General features: G+C 38.2%; 1 protein-coding gene across 3 annotated transcripts in view; it reads right to left on the minus strand.

Annotated features, from left to right (window-relative positions):
- Nucleotides 1–16,491, minus strand: part of MFAP3L (microfibril associated protein 3 like) — a 69,638-nt gene extending 53,147 nt beyond the window's left edge. Inside the window, exon 1 of one of the 3 annotated variants that reach the window (XM_023505880.2) lies at nucleotides 16,296–16,491. The gene's annotated coding sequence lies outside the window, so the exon portion shown is untranslated. Of the gene's footprint in view, nucleotides 1–15,667; nucleotides 15,949–16,167 lie in introns of those variants that run through there. The other 2 variants (XM_003773083.4, XM_031943085.1) reach the window with 2 other exon arrangements.
- Nucleotides 16,492–17,864: the final 1,373 nt, after the last annotated feature.

The following is a 17,864-nucleotide window of genomic DNA, read 5'->3' on the forward strand; positions in this document are numbered from 1 at the left end:
AAGATCTGATTTCAGCTTTTCTTGGCTCTCTCCACTAAATCAGTCTGCTTTTCAACTTATTAATGTGTATAATGTCTTGGTGGAAAGATTACTTGGCAATAATAGATGCTAAATAAGTGCTTGTTGGTTGATTGATTCTCATTTCAATTAATTTTAATATATATAAACATCTCTCAATTTATGGATTCATATCTCAAAAATTCCATAAGTTATTTTGAACGGGACATAAATTTTCTCACAAAAAATGATGCATGGCATATATAACCTATATCAGATTGTTTGCTGTCTTGGGGAGATGGGAAAAGAGGGATAAAAAATGTAGAACTCAAAATCTTGCAAAAATGAATGTTAAAAACTACCTTTGCATGTAATTGGAAAAAAATAAAATACTATAAAGCGAAAAAAAATTATGTGCGAGTGGTAGGGTTCCATTGCTGAAGGACAGGATTAATAATAGGGAGCAACCTCTTTTCTCTAAAGAGGAGCAGGAAAAGGGGCTGTCCTCATTCCCAATCACAGATAGCTGATCCTTTCATTAGGCACAGGTAAGGAGCCAGGAAAGCAGCTCTGGATTGGATTGAGGTGTTAATTGGGATGAAGGGGTCTGGTGGGAACAGGTAAGAGGACTGAAGGGGACGGAAAGAGGGCCAATAAGACTGTCAGAAAAAGCACTAGTTTTGTTTGAAATAAGGAGAGCCTTCTAGTCCTGGATTTAAGTCTCTTAACTTCTTTGAGTCTCAGTTTTCTCATCTGTAAAATTGGGCTGGATTATAATTCTCTAAGAGATTGTGACACTCTTAAAAGTTTATGACAACTAGAGCTTGGGCAAGTATCAGGAGGGAAGTAGGAAGCATTCTAACTTTATTACTTAAGCCACCAGCTTCAGTTGGGTGAGCCAGGGAAACAGTACACTCCTTTATTGTATAACTAAGAACATCCTTAAATTTGTATATATGGATATACAATTGTATATATGTTGAGACATAATTATATTACTGAAAGACATCCTTTATTTTACTAATTCTCTACAGCATCACTACTGTCTATCAACTTTACCTCTCATAGTTTGGGGATGTTATATCTAATGATGTACTCATCAATAAAATACCATTACAATACAGTGGTTTCCTTCTGAATAAATGCTCTCTAGATCTACCATAGAAAATTTCATATTTATTGTTTATGCTTTTAATAACTTGTAATAATTTGCATTTTGGGTTATTCATTTCCTTAAAGCCTGTTATCATTTTGTGATAAACTGTTGGGCTAGACAGTCTATAGAATTTGTCTATAAATCCATATAACTTGGACAGAAATGTTCATGGACTAGGACTAGATTTGGAATTGAATGGGAGGAGAAGTAGGTTAGTTGCCTTTAGGAAATTGTGCAATGCTTCTTAATCAGCTCAGGTTTCTCCTGGGGTATGTGTATATGTGGAGAGTGGCATTGTGCAAAAAAGCTCCATCTTTTAAACAACACTTTTAAAGACTATCACTTTCCAGGCTTCTTATAATTTTTGTTCCTCTTCTCTACATTCAATGACATTGACTTCCTTGATGTTCCTCATAGTCCATCTTCCAACTTTGGACATTTTTATTGACTATTTCCATGTCTGGAACATTCTTCCTCTTCATCACAGGCTACTAGCTCTCTTGGCTTGTTTGAGTCACAACTAGATCCCCCCTTCTTTAAGAAGCCTTTCCCTGTCTCCCTTAATACTAGTACCTTCTGCCTGATGCAATCTCCAAATTCATGCACAAGAGAAAACATCACTCTTGTTATATCACTGGTCTTCTTCAAAAATAAGGAACGATCAACTTCCAAATTATCCTCTGTATATCTTGGTTGTACTTGGTTGGAACATTTGTCTCCCCTGTTATATTGTGAGCTCCCTGAAGGCAGGGACTGTTTAAACGTTCTTTGTATGTCCTGCACTTAGCACATAGTAAGCCCTAACCTACTTAGTACTTAGTGTTTATAAAAGCTTGTTGAACTTGACTTGACTACATAGTTACCAAAGTAAATTGTGAGTTATCTAAGAAGAGATGCATGGAGGATAGAAGCATGCTACATGTGTTACCAATGAAGAATGATGCAAGAAAGTCTTAAAGAATGCCATCAGATATAGGTGTGACTGACAAAGGACATGGGCCAATCAACTAGTTAAGAGTGAGGGACAATAGATTTAATTGGTAATTATCTAATGTTAAGAGATTCAGAGGAAGGTTCCTAGAACACGGGGTAGAAAATTCATGGAGAAATATGGATAAGCATCCTATTTTATGATATTCTATGGTCAAGTTGCAATTAGAATATTCACATGGGTAAGATTACAGAACTATTGATGCATATCTAACAGTAATTAAATAAAATAGTTAAGATCTCTTAATTGTTTATCTTTTGTATCATTCTTTTTCAATGTCATATAATTTTAATAAGTTGATAATTTTTAATAAGCACATTTTTCTAGCATGTCCTGTAACTTCCACCATATTCCAGAAATATTTGATAAATTCACAGAGATGGCTTCCTTGAAATTAGCCCTAATTGGGACTATATAGAGAATTGTGTCCCACTTCATTGTTTCCCCACGATCATGTCAAATCATGTAAGACCCTGTAATAAAATGTTGTTTGTCCTTAATTCTCAGAGGATCATCATATAAGGATGGGGATGCCAAGTGAGTTGGATTTAAGTGAGAATGGGCTGTATAAAGTCACTAGCTTCACACACTCCTATAGCGCCTGCTGGGTCTAGTGGCAAGATATAGATCAGGATAACTGGAGATGGCCCTGCATGCAGTGGGAGACCTGGGCTTTTTGAAGTTAAGATCTTTAACAAGTTTCAGTTTGACTGAAGCAATGCCCATTCATTGATTAAGGCTATGTAAGAATTAAAGTAAAGAATGACTTCTAGTCACAAGAAACAAACAAATTAAAAAATCAATCTGAGAGGGGAAGACCCTCAGGGTTTCCAGCCCAAACAGAAACAAATGCTATTTATATTTATTTTTAGTCAATCGGGTTCGAAGACCAATGGGGCTTGGTCTAGGAACTGTTGTTGGCCAGTCAATGAAAGCCAAGGTGATTTGGTGTAAGACATGGTCCTTAAGAAAGAAATTTAGCCAGATGTTACTAAATGCTTAACATCTTTAGAAAGTAGGTGACATTGGGAAAGTTTCTACAACTATGGGTCTCAGCTTGTCCTGTAAAATGAAGGAATTAAATATTAAATTATCCCTTAAAGTCTTCTAGTGTTAACAATCTATGATACTGATTCCTGGGCTGATGCTTAGGTTAGCGCTCAACAGTAGGAAAAATGTCTCTCCAGAAGACTGGTTGCCTGGCAATGAAGATTTCTATAATGATTACTTCACTCAGAATCTAATTCAACTTCAACAACTGCTTTGTTCTTAGCATCGATCTTAACAAAAAGCAATTGCCTAATTCTTTTGTTTGTTTTCAGCTTACACTTTCCTATGATTTACAAAAATTTCAGCCCACCTTCCCTCAAAAAACCTCCTCCCAAACTAAATCCAAATCATTGTAAGAATTGTACTGTGGGAGTTTGATTAAGGTCATTCAGGCACACAGAATAGGAAGTACTTCACCTTTCATCTGAGAGATCTTTCATATTTGTTAAAATATGCCTAATATCACAAAAGAGTAGATAAACAATTTTTTTCTTTTCTTCCTCCTTTACAAGGCCATTACCAGAAATAAATATGAGCATTTCTCTGAGCCTTAAGTGAAAACTTTTATGGACTTTTTGTCACAGGAAAATAATAAATATTTAGTCTTTTTCAAACATATTTTTTAAAAAGGCAGAAGGGAAGTTCTAAAATTCAAAGTGTAGTCATTAACTCTTTGGTTGCTTGACTATTTTCCTTTTTTTCTGGATGAAAACAAAAATGACATCACTCTGTTGGGGTTAAGGTACAGTGTGTCTGATCAGATCGCTATAAGCTTACCAGGTTCTACTACAGGTCAGGCACAAATATTCCATATTAATTTTGGTACCCACATCCTTTTACCATTTCTACTAAGAAGTCAAATGATTACACCTTTGTTGATAAGTTGGTTATATTTACACAATCATTTCATTTAAATATTTAGATAGATGTCACTTTATGGCAAAAGAATTGATGACTTTTCCCCATATCTTCCAGTTAATCTAGATGGCTAATTTAAGACAACCAAAGCTAAATGTTTTTTTCCCCCCAAATAATAGGAGATTAAAAATTAACTCAATAATTATACCTTATTAGAAGAAAGATATAGAGACCAAGGTGATTAATGAAAAACTTGGAAAAAAATTGACTGCTTTTGTTTTCTAGAGTAGGAAAGAGCATAGACTACCATCCATCTCTAATTGTTGTTTACTTTTTTTAGGATTCTAATGATGCATTTTTAGTTGGTTCTATAATACTTATTCAAATGGATTCATGATATTGATGTTCATGAAAACTGCAACCTGTTTCTACATCTTAGCTATCCTTGTTCCAAATCTTTCCATAAGTCCTCTATAAAACCTAACCAGTAATCAGGAGATCTTTTTCTGATTTAACATTTCATAGAGACCAATGCAAAATCTAGCCCAGATATCTCTTTTTCCTCCCTAGAAATACATAACCAGCTAATAACCTTTTCAGTTCATGTTTCCAGTGATGCATTTTACAACACTCCTCAAGAGCAAGTGTCAATGATTCTTAAGCTTAGGCCATTCTTCCATTGTCCTTTGGGTCACCTAGCAATCATAAAACTTAGAAAGTCAACAGCGCCCTATTCTGTTCTAAACAAAGTTCAAATTCTATTGCCTGATAATCAAGATCCTTTATAATTGGCTGCTACCTTACAGTTCTAGATTTCTTCCCTTTATATACTTTATGGTTCAACCAAATACCACAGCTCTCCTTGAACATAAATACAATTCAGTGCCTTTGCTCAGGCTAATCAAAGGAGCCCAGATATAGAACTAGTGGGACTTCAGAGGCATCTAGTCTAATATCTTCATTTTACAGATGAGGAAACAGACCCAGAGAAGGGAAGAGAATTGCTCATGATAAATGGTAATGTGTCTGAGATGGGATTTGAACTCATGTTTTCTAACTCCAAAGAGGATAGTCTTTTCACTTGAAGTTCTCTTTGCCTGTGACTGGGATATTTTGTCTTCCTAAAATCTATTGTATCGCTAAAACTTCTGTATCGCTGGAGAGAGATCATTAATGAGATCTTAGATCCATCCATCATGATAAAATGTTATGGATTGTATTATAACTACTGATGTTAATCATTCTCTCCTCCTTGATATTCTTCTCTCTACATTTTCAGGACATCACACTCTCCTGGTTCTCTTTCTATAGATCAGACCTCTCCTCAGTCTCCTTTTCTGGATTCTCATTCAGCTCATATCCTCTAACCACAGGTGTCCCCTTGGGGTTCTGGCCTGGGCTTTTACAATTTCATTTGGTGAGCTCATCAGTTCCCATGAATTTAATTATAATCTCTATGCTGATGACAATCACATCTTTTTGTCTTTTCCCAATCTCTACTGATCTCTAGTCTTGAACCTTCAATTATTTTTCAGACACCTCAAACTGAATTTCCACAAAATATCTCAAACTCAACATATCCAAAATTGAATTCATGACCTTTTCTCCTAGATTCTGCCCTTCTCTGATCTGCCAAGGGTAACACCATTCTTCCAGATCTTCAGGTTCAACTTAAGAGTCCAATTATATCACTCCTACTCAATAAACTTCAGTGGCTCCCTATTGTCTCTAGGATCACATACAAAAATCCTCTGTTTAGCATTCAATTCCCAAATATCCATCATCCTCCAGATTCAATTCTATGATATGGGTCAACAATTTTACCTTTAAAGCATCTTTCAGAAATGTCTATTCAAACCATACTTGGGCCCCTCACTGCTTTTTATGAAGCCTTTTTTTAATAGCCTTCTTATTGATCTCTTTGCCTTCTTTTCCAAGCCATCTTTCACATAGCTGCCAAAGTAGATTTTCCTAAATCATGAATCTAATCGTAAAACTTCCCTGGCTCAAGAAACTCTGGTCTTTCTCTGTTGTCTAGAGCATAATATCCAAATTCTTTTTTGATTTTGAAAACCTTCATCATCTGTCTCTACCAACCTATCTGTCTGTACTGAGTCTCCATTATTCCAGGCAGATGAACCTACTTTTTTATTCTTCAAACATGACATTCTATCTTCTGGTTCCTTGACTTGGTACGATTTATCCACCAAGCATGGAGTGTTCTCTGTATTTATAAAGGCATCTTATAGAATTTTACCTCAGTTGTTAATATTTCTAGCTATCTCTTCCTTAACCTCTCCAACTTACTTTGTATGTATTTGTTTTTCTTTATTTATGCCTAGGAAAGCAAGCTTTTTGATCCCATATTAGGAACTAACAGAACTAACCTATTTTTCCTTTTTAGCAGCAAATGGTTAATAAAATACTTAATTGTGTGATGTTGAAACTTGCTTCAATATCAATTCAATTACACTTGAAAGGGTATATTCTAAGTCCATTTAACAAGAATATTACTTTTTTGCTAGGTGCCTTGAGAATGCAGAAATATAAGACCCATTCTCTGTGCTTAAGGAGTTTCCACTTTGAGGACATATAAAAATGACAAGCCAGTATAGTATGAAGAAAGTATTAAAGGGAAGACAATACATGATCAGTGCTATGAATGAAGAAAAATTCTAACATTCATCTATACGGTATGGGCAGGAGGGTTTAGAAATAGTTTCTGGGAGGAGATATCATGAAGGGCTTTGATCTCTTCAATCCCTTTAGGATTCTAGGATTCTTAAGTGTTAAGGACCATGCCAAAGTGAAGGGGCAGGTCATTTCTCTGAGAATCTCCACAGCTGTGAATCATAACACTTCAAGGAGTTGCAAAGCAGCCTGCCGCAGATGTTCCTTGTGGATTGGGAATGAAATAAATTGGAGGCAAGAGGGAAGAAGAGAGAGATCAGACAATGCAACTGCCTCTCAGTTAGAGAGGTCAAAGAACACAACTACCTCTCAATCTCCTTGTATCATCATCATCCTCTCCCACGAAGAGATCCATTCTACAGGTCTGAGTTAGACCTCCAGCAGCCACTGGCAGGTGGCTCTTGTATCCTGCAACATATGGTGCCCAAATATGGGACACAAGAATTACAAGAATCACAAGAAACAAAGAAGTAGCAGCACCTGAGAGCTGTTCGTGAGTAGGATCCTCCTAGAGTTTCTTTGGTAACTAGTGGGGAAGGAAAGGGAAAAGAGAACTGGCAAGACTTTTTTAGTTGGGGCAATTTAAATGGGCCAACACATCAAAGGGCCGACCCAGGAGACAGAGGAGATTTGTGAAAAATGCCTATTCTGACTATAGTCCTCTTCTCTGTTTGAAAGTTTGCCTCCATGACATCTCACAAGCTTCAACACCTGCTGTTTGCACTCCCTAGCAGGTGGACTCAGATATCTTAGAATGTGGACTTAGATAACAGCTAATGCACAAACTTACTGACCATGTTGTGGGGAAAAAATAATCACAGTCTCATAAAATAAAAAACAGGGAATTGTTAAGGACCATGCCTAGGTGAGGAAGGGGCAGGTCAATTCCCCAAGAGCCTCCACAGCTGTGAATCATAAACTTGAAGGAGTTGCAAAGCAGACTTTACTAACACAGACGTTTCTTGTGGATTGAGAATGAAATAAATTGGAGGCAAGAAGGAAGAGGAGAGAGGTCAGACAATGCAACTGCCTCTCAGTCTCCTTGTATCATCATCATCCTCTCACATGAAGAAATCCATTCTACAGGTCTGAGTTAGACCTCCAGCAGCCACTGGCATGTGGCTCCCGTATGACAACACTTAAAGCTCATCATTTAACCTCTCAGGTGCTGATTTCCAGCATTATAAAGCAAGATTCTCTTCTAACTCTAAATCTACAAATCTATTGTACTTGGGGCTCAAATGTATACTCAACATCAATTACAAAAGTGCATGTTTAAAGTTCCTGTTTTCACATAAAAGATGCCCTGTTTCATAGACTTACATCTAGGAAGAACCTCAGGGTTAATTGCCAGGGGTTCTTAACCTGAATTTGGTGAACTTGAATTTTTTTGTTTGTTTGTTGTTGCAGCAATGTATTTAAGTGACTTGCCCTGGATCACACGCTATTAAGTGTCTGGGGCTTGATTTGAACTCAGGTCCTCCTGATTCCAAGACTAATGCTGTAGCCACTGGGCCATCTCGTTGCCCTTTTAAACTTGTTTTTAAAGATATTTTGGTATTTGTATTTCAACATAATTGGTTAATTTGTAATTCTATGCATTTTACTTTATGAATTTGAAAAATTCTGAGAAGGGGTTCATGAATTTAAGTGTGCTAAAGGGTTTGTGACATAGAAAATGTTAAGAATTCCTGATCTGTTCTAAGACAATAGATGAGGAAGCTGAGCCCCAGAATGGTGAGGTGATTTGTTCGCCCACAGTAACATAATGGGTCAATGGAAGAATAGGAATTCAGACCTACATTTGAAAAGGTTTGGAAAATGATGGAGCTACATTTCCCCAGATGTCCCCTTGACATCTCAAACTTTATCCACAACAGAACTCATTCTCTTTACCCCTAACCTCCTCCCCACCTCTATAACTTTGCTATTCCCATTGGAAGGCACCAACATTCTTCCATTTATCCAGATTTATAAGATAGGATTAATCCTTAACAGTTCCCTCTCATTCATCATGCCTTATATTCAATCATTTGCCAAACCTTGTCAAATTTATCTCCATAGCATCTCTCCCAATTGTTCTCTTCTCTCTGCTTACACTGTAACCATTCTACTTCAGACTCTCTGGATCCCTCATGGGATCTCTCTGTCTTCTTTCTCCTTAAAGCTGCCAAATTGATATTCCCATAACACATGTCTGACCAGGTCAGTCATCTTGTCAAGCAGTTTCAGTGGCTCCCTACTGCCTCTAGGATAAATTCCTCTGCTTAGCAACAAAAGTCAAATCTCTAGACGAATTTTACATCACTACTCACACATTCTATATTCTGGCAAATTGAACTGCTTAATACACTCTCTAAATAGTTTAGAATTCTCTCTACATGGTAGGAATATTCTCCTCCTTCCTTTCCACCTCAGTTCTGGACTCTGCTCAAACAAAAAGCTGCCTACTGCAACATAGACTTTATTGATTACATGAATTGTGAGTGTTCACTTTACCCCATCTAAAATCATTTTATATATATATATATATATATATATATATATATATATATTGCACACACACACACACACACACACACACATCCTGTATTTACTTATCTGTAAACATATGTTATTCTCCAAAGTAGAGAGAATATAGTAGAAAGAACAGGAACTATTTTATATTTGTATTCCTAGTGCTTGCTACATTGTAAATGCTTTAAAAAAATGGTTGTTGATTGATTTGACAAATATTCAATGTTACTCAAAATGTATATGTGTTGAGATGAGGAGTGTGACGACCGTGCTAGCACCCAGGATACCTTAGAATCAGCCAGAGCCCGGATAAGCAAAAGTCTTTAGTCTTTATTCTTGGTCTTTAGGGGTAGAAGTGAAAGGGATGGAAGCAGGATCTCCGCAACCTCCTTCTTCCTCGTCTACAGCCAAAGTGACCCTGGCTAGTCTTACTCCACCCCCTAGTGCCTCCTACAATGCTCTGTATACACCAATCATCAAGGCAGCACAGGATAGTGGAAAAGCATATGCCCATAGAGTATAGTCCAGTCAATAGTTCGCCTCAAGTGCTTGGCTGTCCTGACCTTAGTCCATTGACTCAAGAATTTCAGTCCTCTACAGAGGAGAAGTGAGATATGAGGAGAAACTAGAGTTATACACCTATACATATAAAACATAATTGGAAAGTGAAATTAGAAAGATGTGAACAAAATTCTAAGAAATTTTAGGAGAGGAAGAAAAAATTCCCACTTGAATGATTAAAGCTTCATGGAGGATATAACAATAAGAAGACATTGGCCAGAGGAGAAGTAATTTTAAACCTTGAGTACAAAGAGCAAAGATAAGGAGATAGAGAAGGGTAAGAAGTGTGTGAAGAACAAGTAAATCCAGTTTGGTTGGGGCAGAGGATCCATGAATTCATCTGGTAAGAGGTGAGATTGCAAAGGTAAGGTCCTGAATGTCACCACACCTACTAAATATGAACTTTATTCTATTGGTGCGAGGAAACCATTGAAGGTTTTTAAGTGGTATTTATAATCAGAGTTATACTTTGGGAAGAATAATTGGTCATTCATGTGTAGGTTGGATTGAAAGGGAAAAAAGACTCCAAGAGATGGACTAAGGAACTTCTGTAAATGACCTGGCAAGAAATAATGAGGATCTGTGCTAAGGAGATAATAGTGAAGATAGAAAGGATAATATGGATGGGGAAAGGAACTGATAAAGTGGAATTTTTAGGAAGTAGAAATTGGAAATGTGTGTTGGCACAAGGGGAGGGGAGATAACCCACAAAAAATGGAAAGGAATTAAAATGAATGCTGAAATTTTAAACCTAGGAAAATAGAGGTGCCATTAACAGATACAAAAACAGGAAAGTCGGGAGGAAGAGGATTTTTAAAGTTTGTGTTAAATTTTTTGTTTATTTTTTAATAGGAAGAAGGTAAGAGATCAATTTTGTTCTGGATGAGTTTGAAGTACTCATGGGATATATTAAAGAAGCAGGTAGATATGGAATTTGGGGAAGAGGTAGGCAAAAAGTTAAGATGAATTTAAGAGTCTCCTATATGGCTAAATAAAGGTCATGAAAGGAAAATATATTTACAGTAGTTATAACTGAAAGCAACCTCCAAGATCATCTTCATATTTCACAGATGAAGAATCTGAAATCCAAAGAGAGAGTTAGATGTGAACAAAAAGAGCCACAAAGTGCCACAAAAGAGCCTGAATTCAAATTCAGGTTCTTTGACCTCAAATTCGGGATTGTTTCCATTATGTCACACTAACTTTACTGAGAAATTAAGGGCAAGAATAGACTTTAATGAAATGATTTTGTCTAAAGGAAGAGTAGAGGAAACAGATTAATGATTAGGCAGAAAAAGAACTGTTAGAAAAGTAATTGTCCTAAAAAATAGGACATAGTTTCCAAAAGGAAAGAACCAACAGGCTTAAATGGAGGAGAAACATAGAATCTTGTGAAGAGTGAAGAAGTTTGGAAGAGTGATGTAGTTCTGGGCTTGAAATAAGGAGGATTTAAGTTAAAAACTCACTTGAGTAGGGCAAGTCCCTTAACTTCCTCAGGCATCAGTTTCCTCATCTATACAATGAAGGGCCCTTCTAGCTCTAAATATATAATTCTATGAAAAAGCCAATGAATTTGGTGATTAAGAATGTTACTGACAGAATCAGGAGAACAGCATACAAAGTAAAAGCAAGATTATATGAAGATCAACCATGACAAACTTAGCTCTTCTTAGCAATGTTGTGATCCAAAACAATTCCAACAGACTTGGGATGGAAAATGCCATCTACATCCAGAAAGAGAACTGTGGAGACTGAATGTAGATCAAAGAATACTATTTTCACCTTCTTTTCTTTTTTTTTTGTGGTTTTTCTCTTTTGTTCTGATTTTTCTTTCACAATATAAATAAGTTTAAAATTATTGTTCATGAATAACCTATATCAGATTGCTTGCTATCTTGGGGAAAGGAGGAAGAAAGGGAGGGAGAACAAATTTGGAACTCAAAATCTTACAAAAATGAATGCTGAAAACTATCTTTATATGGAATTGAAAAAATAAAATACTATTCAGAAATTTTTTAAAAGAATGTTACTGATTTATTTTTTGAGAAAGCAGTTTTAGTAACATATACACATACACTATATAAGCAAGTTGGTTGTCTAACATATAAACTGAATCATTCATGTGATGTGTATGGTGTGACTTAAACCCTTATAAAATAGCTTTTGTAGAAGTAGCTACTTTTGACCATTAAGTTATAACCTACTGCCAGGAAACAGAACATAGGGGAACAGATATTTTGTCCCAGGATAACAGGTGAAAAAATCTGTTTAAGACATGAGTATCCTATTTACCTGTTTGTTCATTCATTCATTAAACAAATGTTTATCCAAGTACCTACTTACTATGTGCAAAAATACTGTGATACTAAGACAGGTACAAACCAGTTTATGCTAAATGATTTATGAAAGATGCTGACAATAAGTAAAGTGGAGTTCAAAGGTATCCATTTCAGTTGGGCTGAACAAAGAAAACTTCATGGAGGAAGGAATTATCTATACTGGACCTAGAAGGATTGAGGTGGGAGTAGGGAAAAGGGCACTCTCAATGGGGAAATGCAGGGAATAAGAAACTGGGGAAATTAGATTAAAAAGAGAGGAATTAAGTGGATAATCCATTTGGATCATAGATTAAGAGTTGAAAGATCTCAAAGATCTTCTAGCCCAGCATGCTCCATTGCAGAGGAGGAATTAAATCCCTGGGAGACTGACTTGATCAATAAGTTAATTTTAACTTCTGAGAATAGAGGTAGACCTGGAAAGTACCTGAAGAATTCAGCAAAAGCATTTTTCTTCCTCAGGGTTTGAAGGTAACAATAAAAATTATAGTTATGACTTGGTTTGATATAAATTGGCTATTAGTATAATAACTAAGGGAGAGTTAAGAAGAACCATCAGACTTTTTTCAAATGCCTCCCCACACCCCCAAGTGGAATAAGGTCTGAGTTCTGGGAACCAAAAAGAAAGAAACCAAAATGAAGAACATGTCTCTAAAAGGGTCCTATATTTTAAAATTGACTTCTAAAAATATGGTATATACTTGCCAATCTTAATGTACTTTGTACCCTAAGATTCTTTTTTTACTAGAGAAGTGATTTCTTGAATTCTAAATGGTTGATTGAATATGATGTTTCTGAAGATTATGAAGAAAACTATATCTCTAAAGGCAAGGTCTAAAGAGGAGATCTCCATTTAATCCAGCAGGTTGTGGCAGTTGCCAAGGCAACATAACCTCAATGGACAAACTTTTTGGAGTGTCCTTGGGGATTAGTGTGGTTTATTAACCACTTTTGACAGTTTTAAACTATGAAAAAAAATTTAAACTTCACAATTAGCTCAATTTCTCTAATTTTTAATTCCAGACCCTATTAAATTAGTAAAAACTAATAACTATCTGGGTAAGAAATAATTTTCTGACAACTTCAGGGGGCTACTATCAAAACTCTTAAAATGGAATTATTTTGAATTTGCCCTTGGGCTCTCTTCTGTTAGAGAGATTATTTATTTCCTTCTGAAAACTGTGTAGTCATGCACCAAACAGTCCCATTCATTGACTCTTCTAATCTGGAGGGAACTGAGTTGGTTCTATTTGTATAATCTTTGAATTTCAAAAATTGCACACCTTAAAAAACATTAAATATGCTTATTTGGGAGTTGGATCTTGAGCAACCAAGGCAAATACTATTAGAATGAGGTTCCTAGAATTTTTTTTTAATCAAATTCTGCTTTGGAAGGAATAGTTAGGCCTTTGTGTTAATATATTAATGAAATAGAAGCTATTTCTCAGTTTCATAAAATTTAGCTTAACTCTGTAACATGTGCACATTGTTCCTCAAAAAAATCCAAAGACACCCGAAACAAAGTTACTAGTTCCTTGGTTTCCTAGTGTTTTTTAATTTTTCTTGGTTATGGTATTTGTCAAACAGTAGGATAAAAAAGCATGAGTAGATATATACATATATATATGTGTGTGTATATATATATATATATATACACACATATATATATACACACCAGGAGTAGATAGATACACACACACACACACACACACACAAAATACCAGGGCTACTGCCAGTTGTCTTGATCTATATCTTGCTACTGGATCTTGGTTCTGGAGGGGAAAGTGAGGCAAGTGACCTTGCACAGTCCCCTATCACATTAAGTCTAATTCACTTAGATATCATGGCATTACTTCCCTGATGTCATGGTTGTATTGAAAAGGAAAGACAAATAACAACCTATATGTATATTCTCATACAAATTGGCAAATGCATCTAGAGGTATAAGCCCTCTGTAAATAGCAAACATGAAAAAAAATTATTAAAGGTACTATTGAGAGTTTAAGACCATAGATTTTAGGAATAATAAAATCACAGAAATACTACCTAATTAGCTCCTGCTGGGGCAAAAGGTTTTCTTATCTTGCTTATCTGAAATCTTAGTCTATAATTCCAATGGTTTTAAATGACCCTAAGTACTTTCTTTTGGACTCTATATTTATTCTGATTTGGAGTAAAATCAATGGGGCCACTAGAAGAGAAACCTTCCAATGAGTCAATAACTGCATGTGTACCAATTGAAAAGGTAAGATGATTATAGACTATAGTACTCTCTGTTTAAGATAAAGTATCTGCTTGTCAGTTTAAATCACTTTGCTTAATAATGCCTTGGTAGTATCATAGACAAAGCAGAAAAATGTCACTAGTAATATAATAAAATAGTGTGAGCTGCAGATTGGCATAATGAATAGAGAGCTTGTCCTATATCCAGGAAGCTGGAATCCCACCACTGAAAAGTCAGCAGTGAGACTCTAGACAAGTCATTTAAGCCCTTTGGGCTTCAGTTCAATAAAATACCATAGTTAAACAGAAGGTACTTCTAGCTCTGTAGAATTTTCAAAGCTAATGAAATCACATCCAGTTCCTATTCCTAGATTTAAAAAAAGATCATATTTATATATCAATGGTTTTAAGGCTGACAGTATTTCCTTGTCAGAGAGATCAGTGAAACAAATGCTATTATGATCTCCATGTTGAAGATGGGGAAACTAAGGAGCACAGCCAGGGGTTAAGTGACAGACTTAGATCACATGTTTAAAGTAAGAGGGGGAGAGCAGGCTTTGGACTCCAGGACCACTTTTATTTCCACACTATCAAGCTGCCTCTGCCACTTAATTATGTACTAAACATTATAGTGATCTAGATTTCCAAGTTCTGAATTTAAACCTAAGAATATCCAAAGTATAATCTGTCACAACAACTATAACTTCACTCCAGGCACCTTTAAATACATTGACAACTTAGCACTAATAGTAGCTTAAATTCTGCAGTGTGGGCAGATAATGGCACTGAGAAATCTTTAACTTTTTTTTTTTTTTGGTCTGGCTTGTTTTCAAAAACTCTAAACAATAGTTTTTTTGGGGTTGGTGGTGGTGAGTAGGAGCTTAAAAAATAGGTTCAAGCTACTAAACATTGTGTGCGGTTTTAAATCAGAGAAAGGTCTATTTTAAAAGCAGAAGAGGTACGTTTCCACATTTCACCCTAGGAAACAAAACCGATGCCAACTTGCCCAAGCTTCATCTTCTAGTAGAAACTTGAGTCTACCCTCCGTAATGTCATGCCGCACTTCTTACAGACAGCTCTGCTCCGTGTGCTTCTGCGGCATCGTGGATCAAGAGACATATTCCTCCCCCCCTCCCCGACGCCTCTCACACCTCACCGGCCCCCAGAGCTTCCTAATGAAACATCGATCTCGTCAACACATTTTACACCTCCGTTCGGGAGTTGGAAACTGAGGCACTGGAGGCCAACCAACACACCCCACGAGTCGGAAGAAACCCAGATTCTCACCGCCCTCTTCTGACCACTGAAGAGCGGTGTCCTGGCAGATCCTCAAGCGCGCAGAGGTGAACAGCCTCCCCTTCTCTCTGAAGGTTAATCATGTTCCATCTAACTGCAGGACCAAGGCTGTCAGTGAGCTCCGGCATTCCAGCCCCGGCACCCCGCCGCGGCTGGATGCTTGGTCCCAGGCGAGCTGCCGGCTGCTGCGCTCTCCCCAGCCATCCCTTCATTGACTTCTGCGGCATTCTGCGCCCCTCAAAGAAGCTCCCTCGCTCGTCACCATGCCCGGCATTCGCCCTAGCGCGCAGCCTCCCCGTCAGCTGGGCTGGCCAGCCCAAAGTTAGCTGGCGCAAAACGCCGGGCGCAGCCCCCCACTCCGGTCCGCTAGCTATGCTGCCAGCCAGCCGCCCCAGCGTGTCCGGGTCCCCGCGCCCTGGGCGCTAGCCGCCACCGCCGGCTCTCGCTCCCCACCCCTCTTTTTCCTCCCCTCGGCGGGCGCCCTCGCTAACCTGAACGCTGCCACTCAGGTAGCCAGCGTGTGCCACGCGCCATCACCAGCCCGGCGAGACCGGGCTGAGCGCCTCCATCCCCGGCTGGTTCCCTCGCCTGCGCGCCCGAGCCCTAGAGCAGTGCTTACTGCGAGGGGCCGGTGCCCAGATCGCCTCCTCGGTGCGCCGCTGCCGCCTCCTCAGGGATGCACGAGCTGCATGCTGCAGGCTGCGGGAGAGCAAGAGCTGCCTACCCACTGGCAGCCAAAAAAACCTGCCCGGCTCCTGAGCATGCCCAGTCTGGCTTGCCAGAGTCACGGAGGAGTTTCAGGGAGGCAATCCACTCTTCCGGATTTTAGCAGCAGCCAGAGGAAGAGTAGCCGGGGGTGGGGTCGAAAGGAGAGAGGGAACCACCCAGTTCCCAGGAGATGAAACCTGCCAAAAGGGCGGGGCGAGGGAAACTGGAAGAGGAGGAGGAGGAGGAGGAAAAAAAGAAATAGTCTTTGGGTAAGAAGAAAAGTATCTGCAGCCACAAGTTCTTCTCAAACAGGTTGGAAGGTTCTAGAAAGTTTCAACCTCCTCTTAATATGCATGGTTTGTACCTAGCTAATTTCAAGTCTTGATTGATATCGGGAATACATAGTGTTGTTATTGTTCGTTTAATAGCCAAGGTTACATCCTGATTCTAGGACTTAATACTCAAATGTGGTCTGTCAGCAGTCTAATGGAAAGGATGCTACATTTGAGGTCGGATGGCAATGGTTCCACTATTAGTCCTTCCATGTTAGCTTTTGGGTAAACCATTTAATAGCAATGGTTTTCAGTTTCTCATTTATACAACGTGGGGGTTCAATGAGTCTGTCATCTCATCTTCACAATAGTTCTATGGAGTAAATGGTATAGGAGTTATCAGCAACATTTTCCAGATGAAGAAACACTTTTGCGGAGTGATGAGAATTAAACCTTTGCCATAGCAGATGGACTCTAGGCTGCAGGTTGGGAATCAAACAATTTCACATGCTTTAGGGACTGGTGACTTTGATAGCTAATGATAAAAGTCCGTGAAAGGGAAAGAGGCGCTGAGCATACATTGGTGGTGAGTGGGAAATCAGATGGATGCTGAGAGAATATAGCATTTAGACAGGTCACCTTTTTTTTTTTTTCCTTCCATGAACTTCATTTGTGTCAGGTTTAAAGATAACAGTAGGGAAAGGCTCTCAAAAAGCACTTCCTCCTTGCCCCACTGTGCTTTCCAGAGAATAATAATAATTAACATTTATATGGCACTTTAATATTTTCTCATTTTTATCCTCACAACAAATGTGTGAAGGTAAATACCAATCTTATTTTCATTCTGCCGATGAGGAAACCGGTTAAGTGACTTGCCCAGGGTCGTATAGCTAAAAAAAGTACCCCAATTTGAACTTGGCCCTTCCAGACTCCCGGTAGAGCATTCGCTGTGCTATCCAGCAGCCCACGTTCCTGCTAATTCTAAAGGGGAATAGTGTGTGTGTGTGTGTGTGTGTGTGTGTGTGTGTGTGTGTGTGTGTGTGTGTGTGTGTACCAACTCTCCAGAATAATACTGCTCCCGGAAAATGTCCTTGCCAAATCCTAGAGTGAGGGGCTGGTGGCGTTAGTGGGTAAGGACAGTACATCCCAAGCTCTTCCCCTTCCTCCTAGCCCATCCCCTATACCACCTCCTTCCCCGCCCTCTTCCA

This window comes from Sarcophilus harrisii, chromosome 6 (genome assembly GCF_902635505.1).
Source record: "Sarcophilus harrisii chromosome 6, mSarHar1.11, whole genome shotgun sequence".
Classification (NCBI taxonomy): domain Eukaryota; kingdom Metazoa; phylum Chordata; class Mammalia; order Dasyuromorphia; family Dasyuridae; genus Sarcophilus; species Sarcophilus harrisii.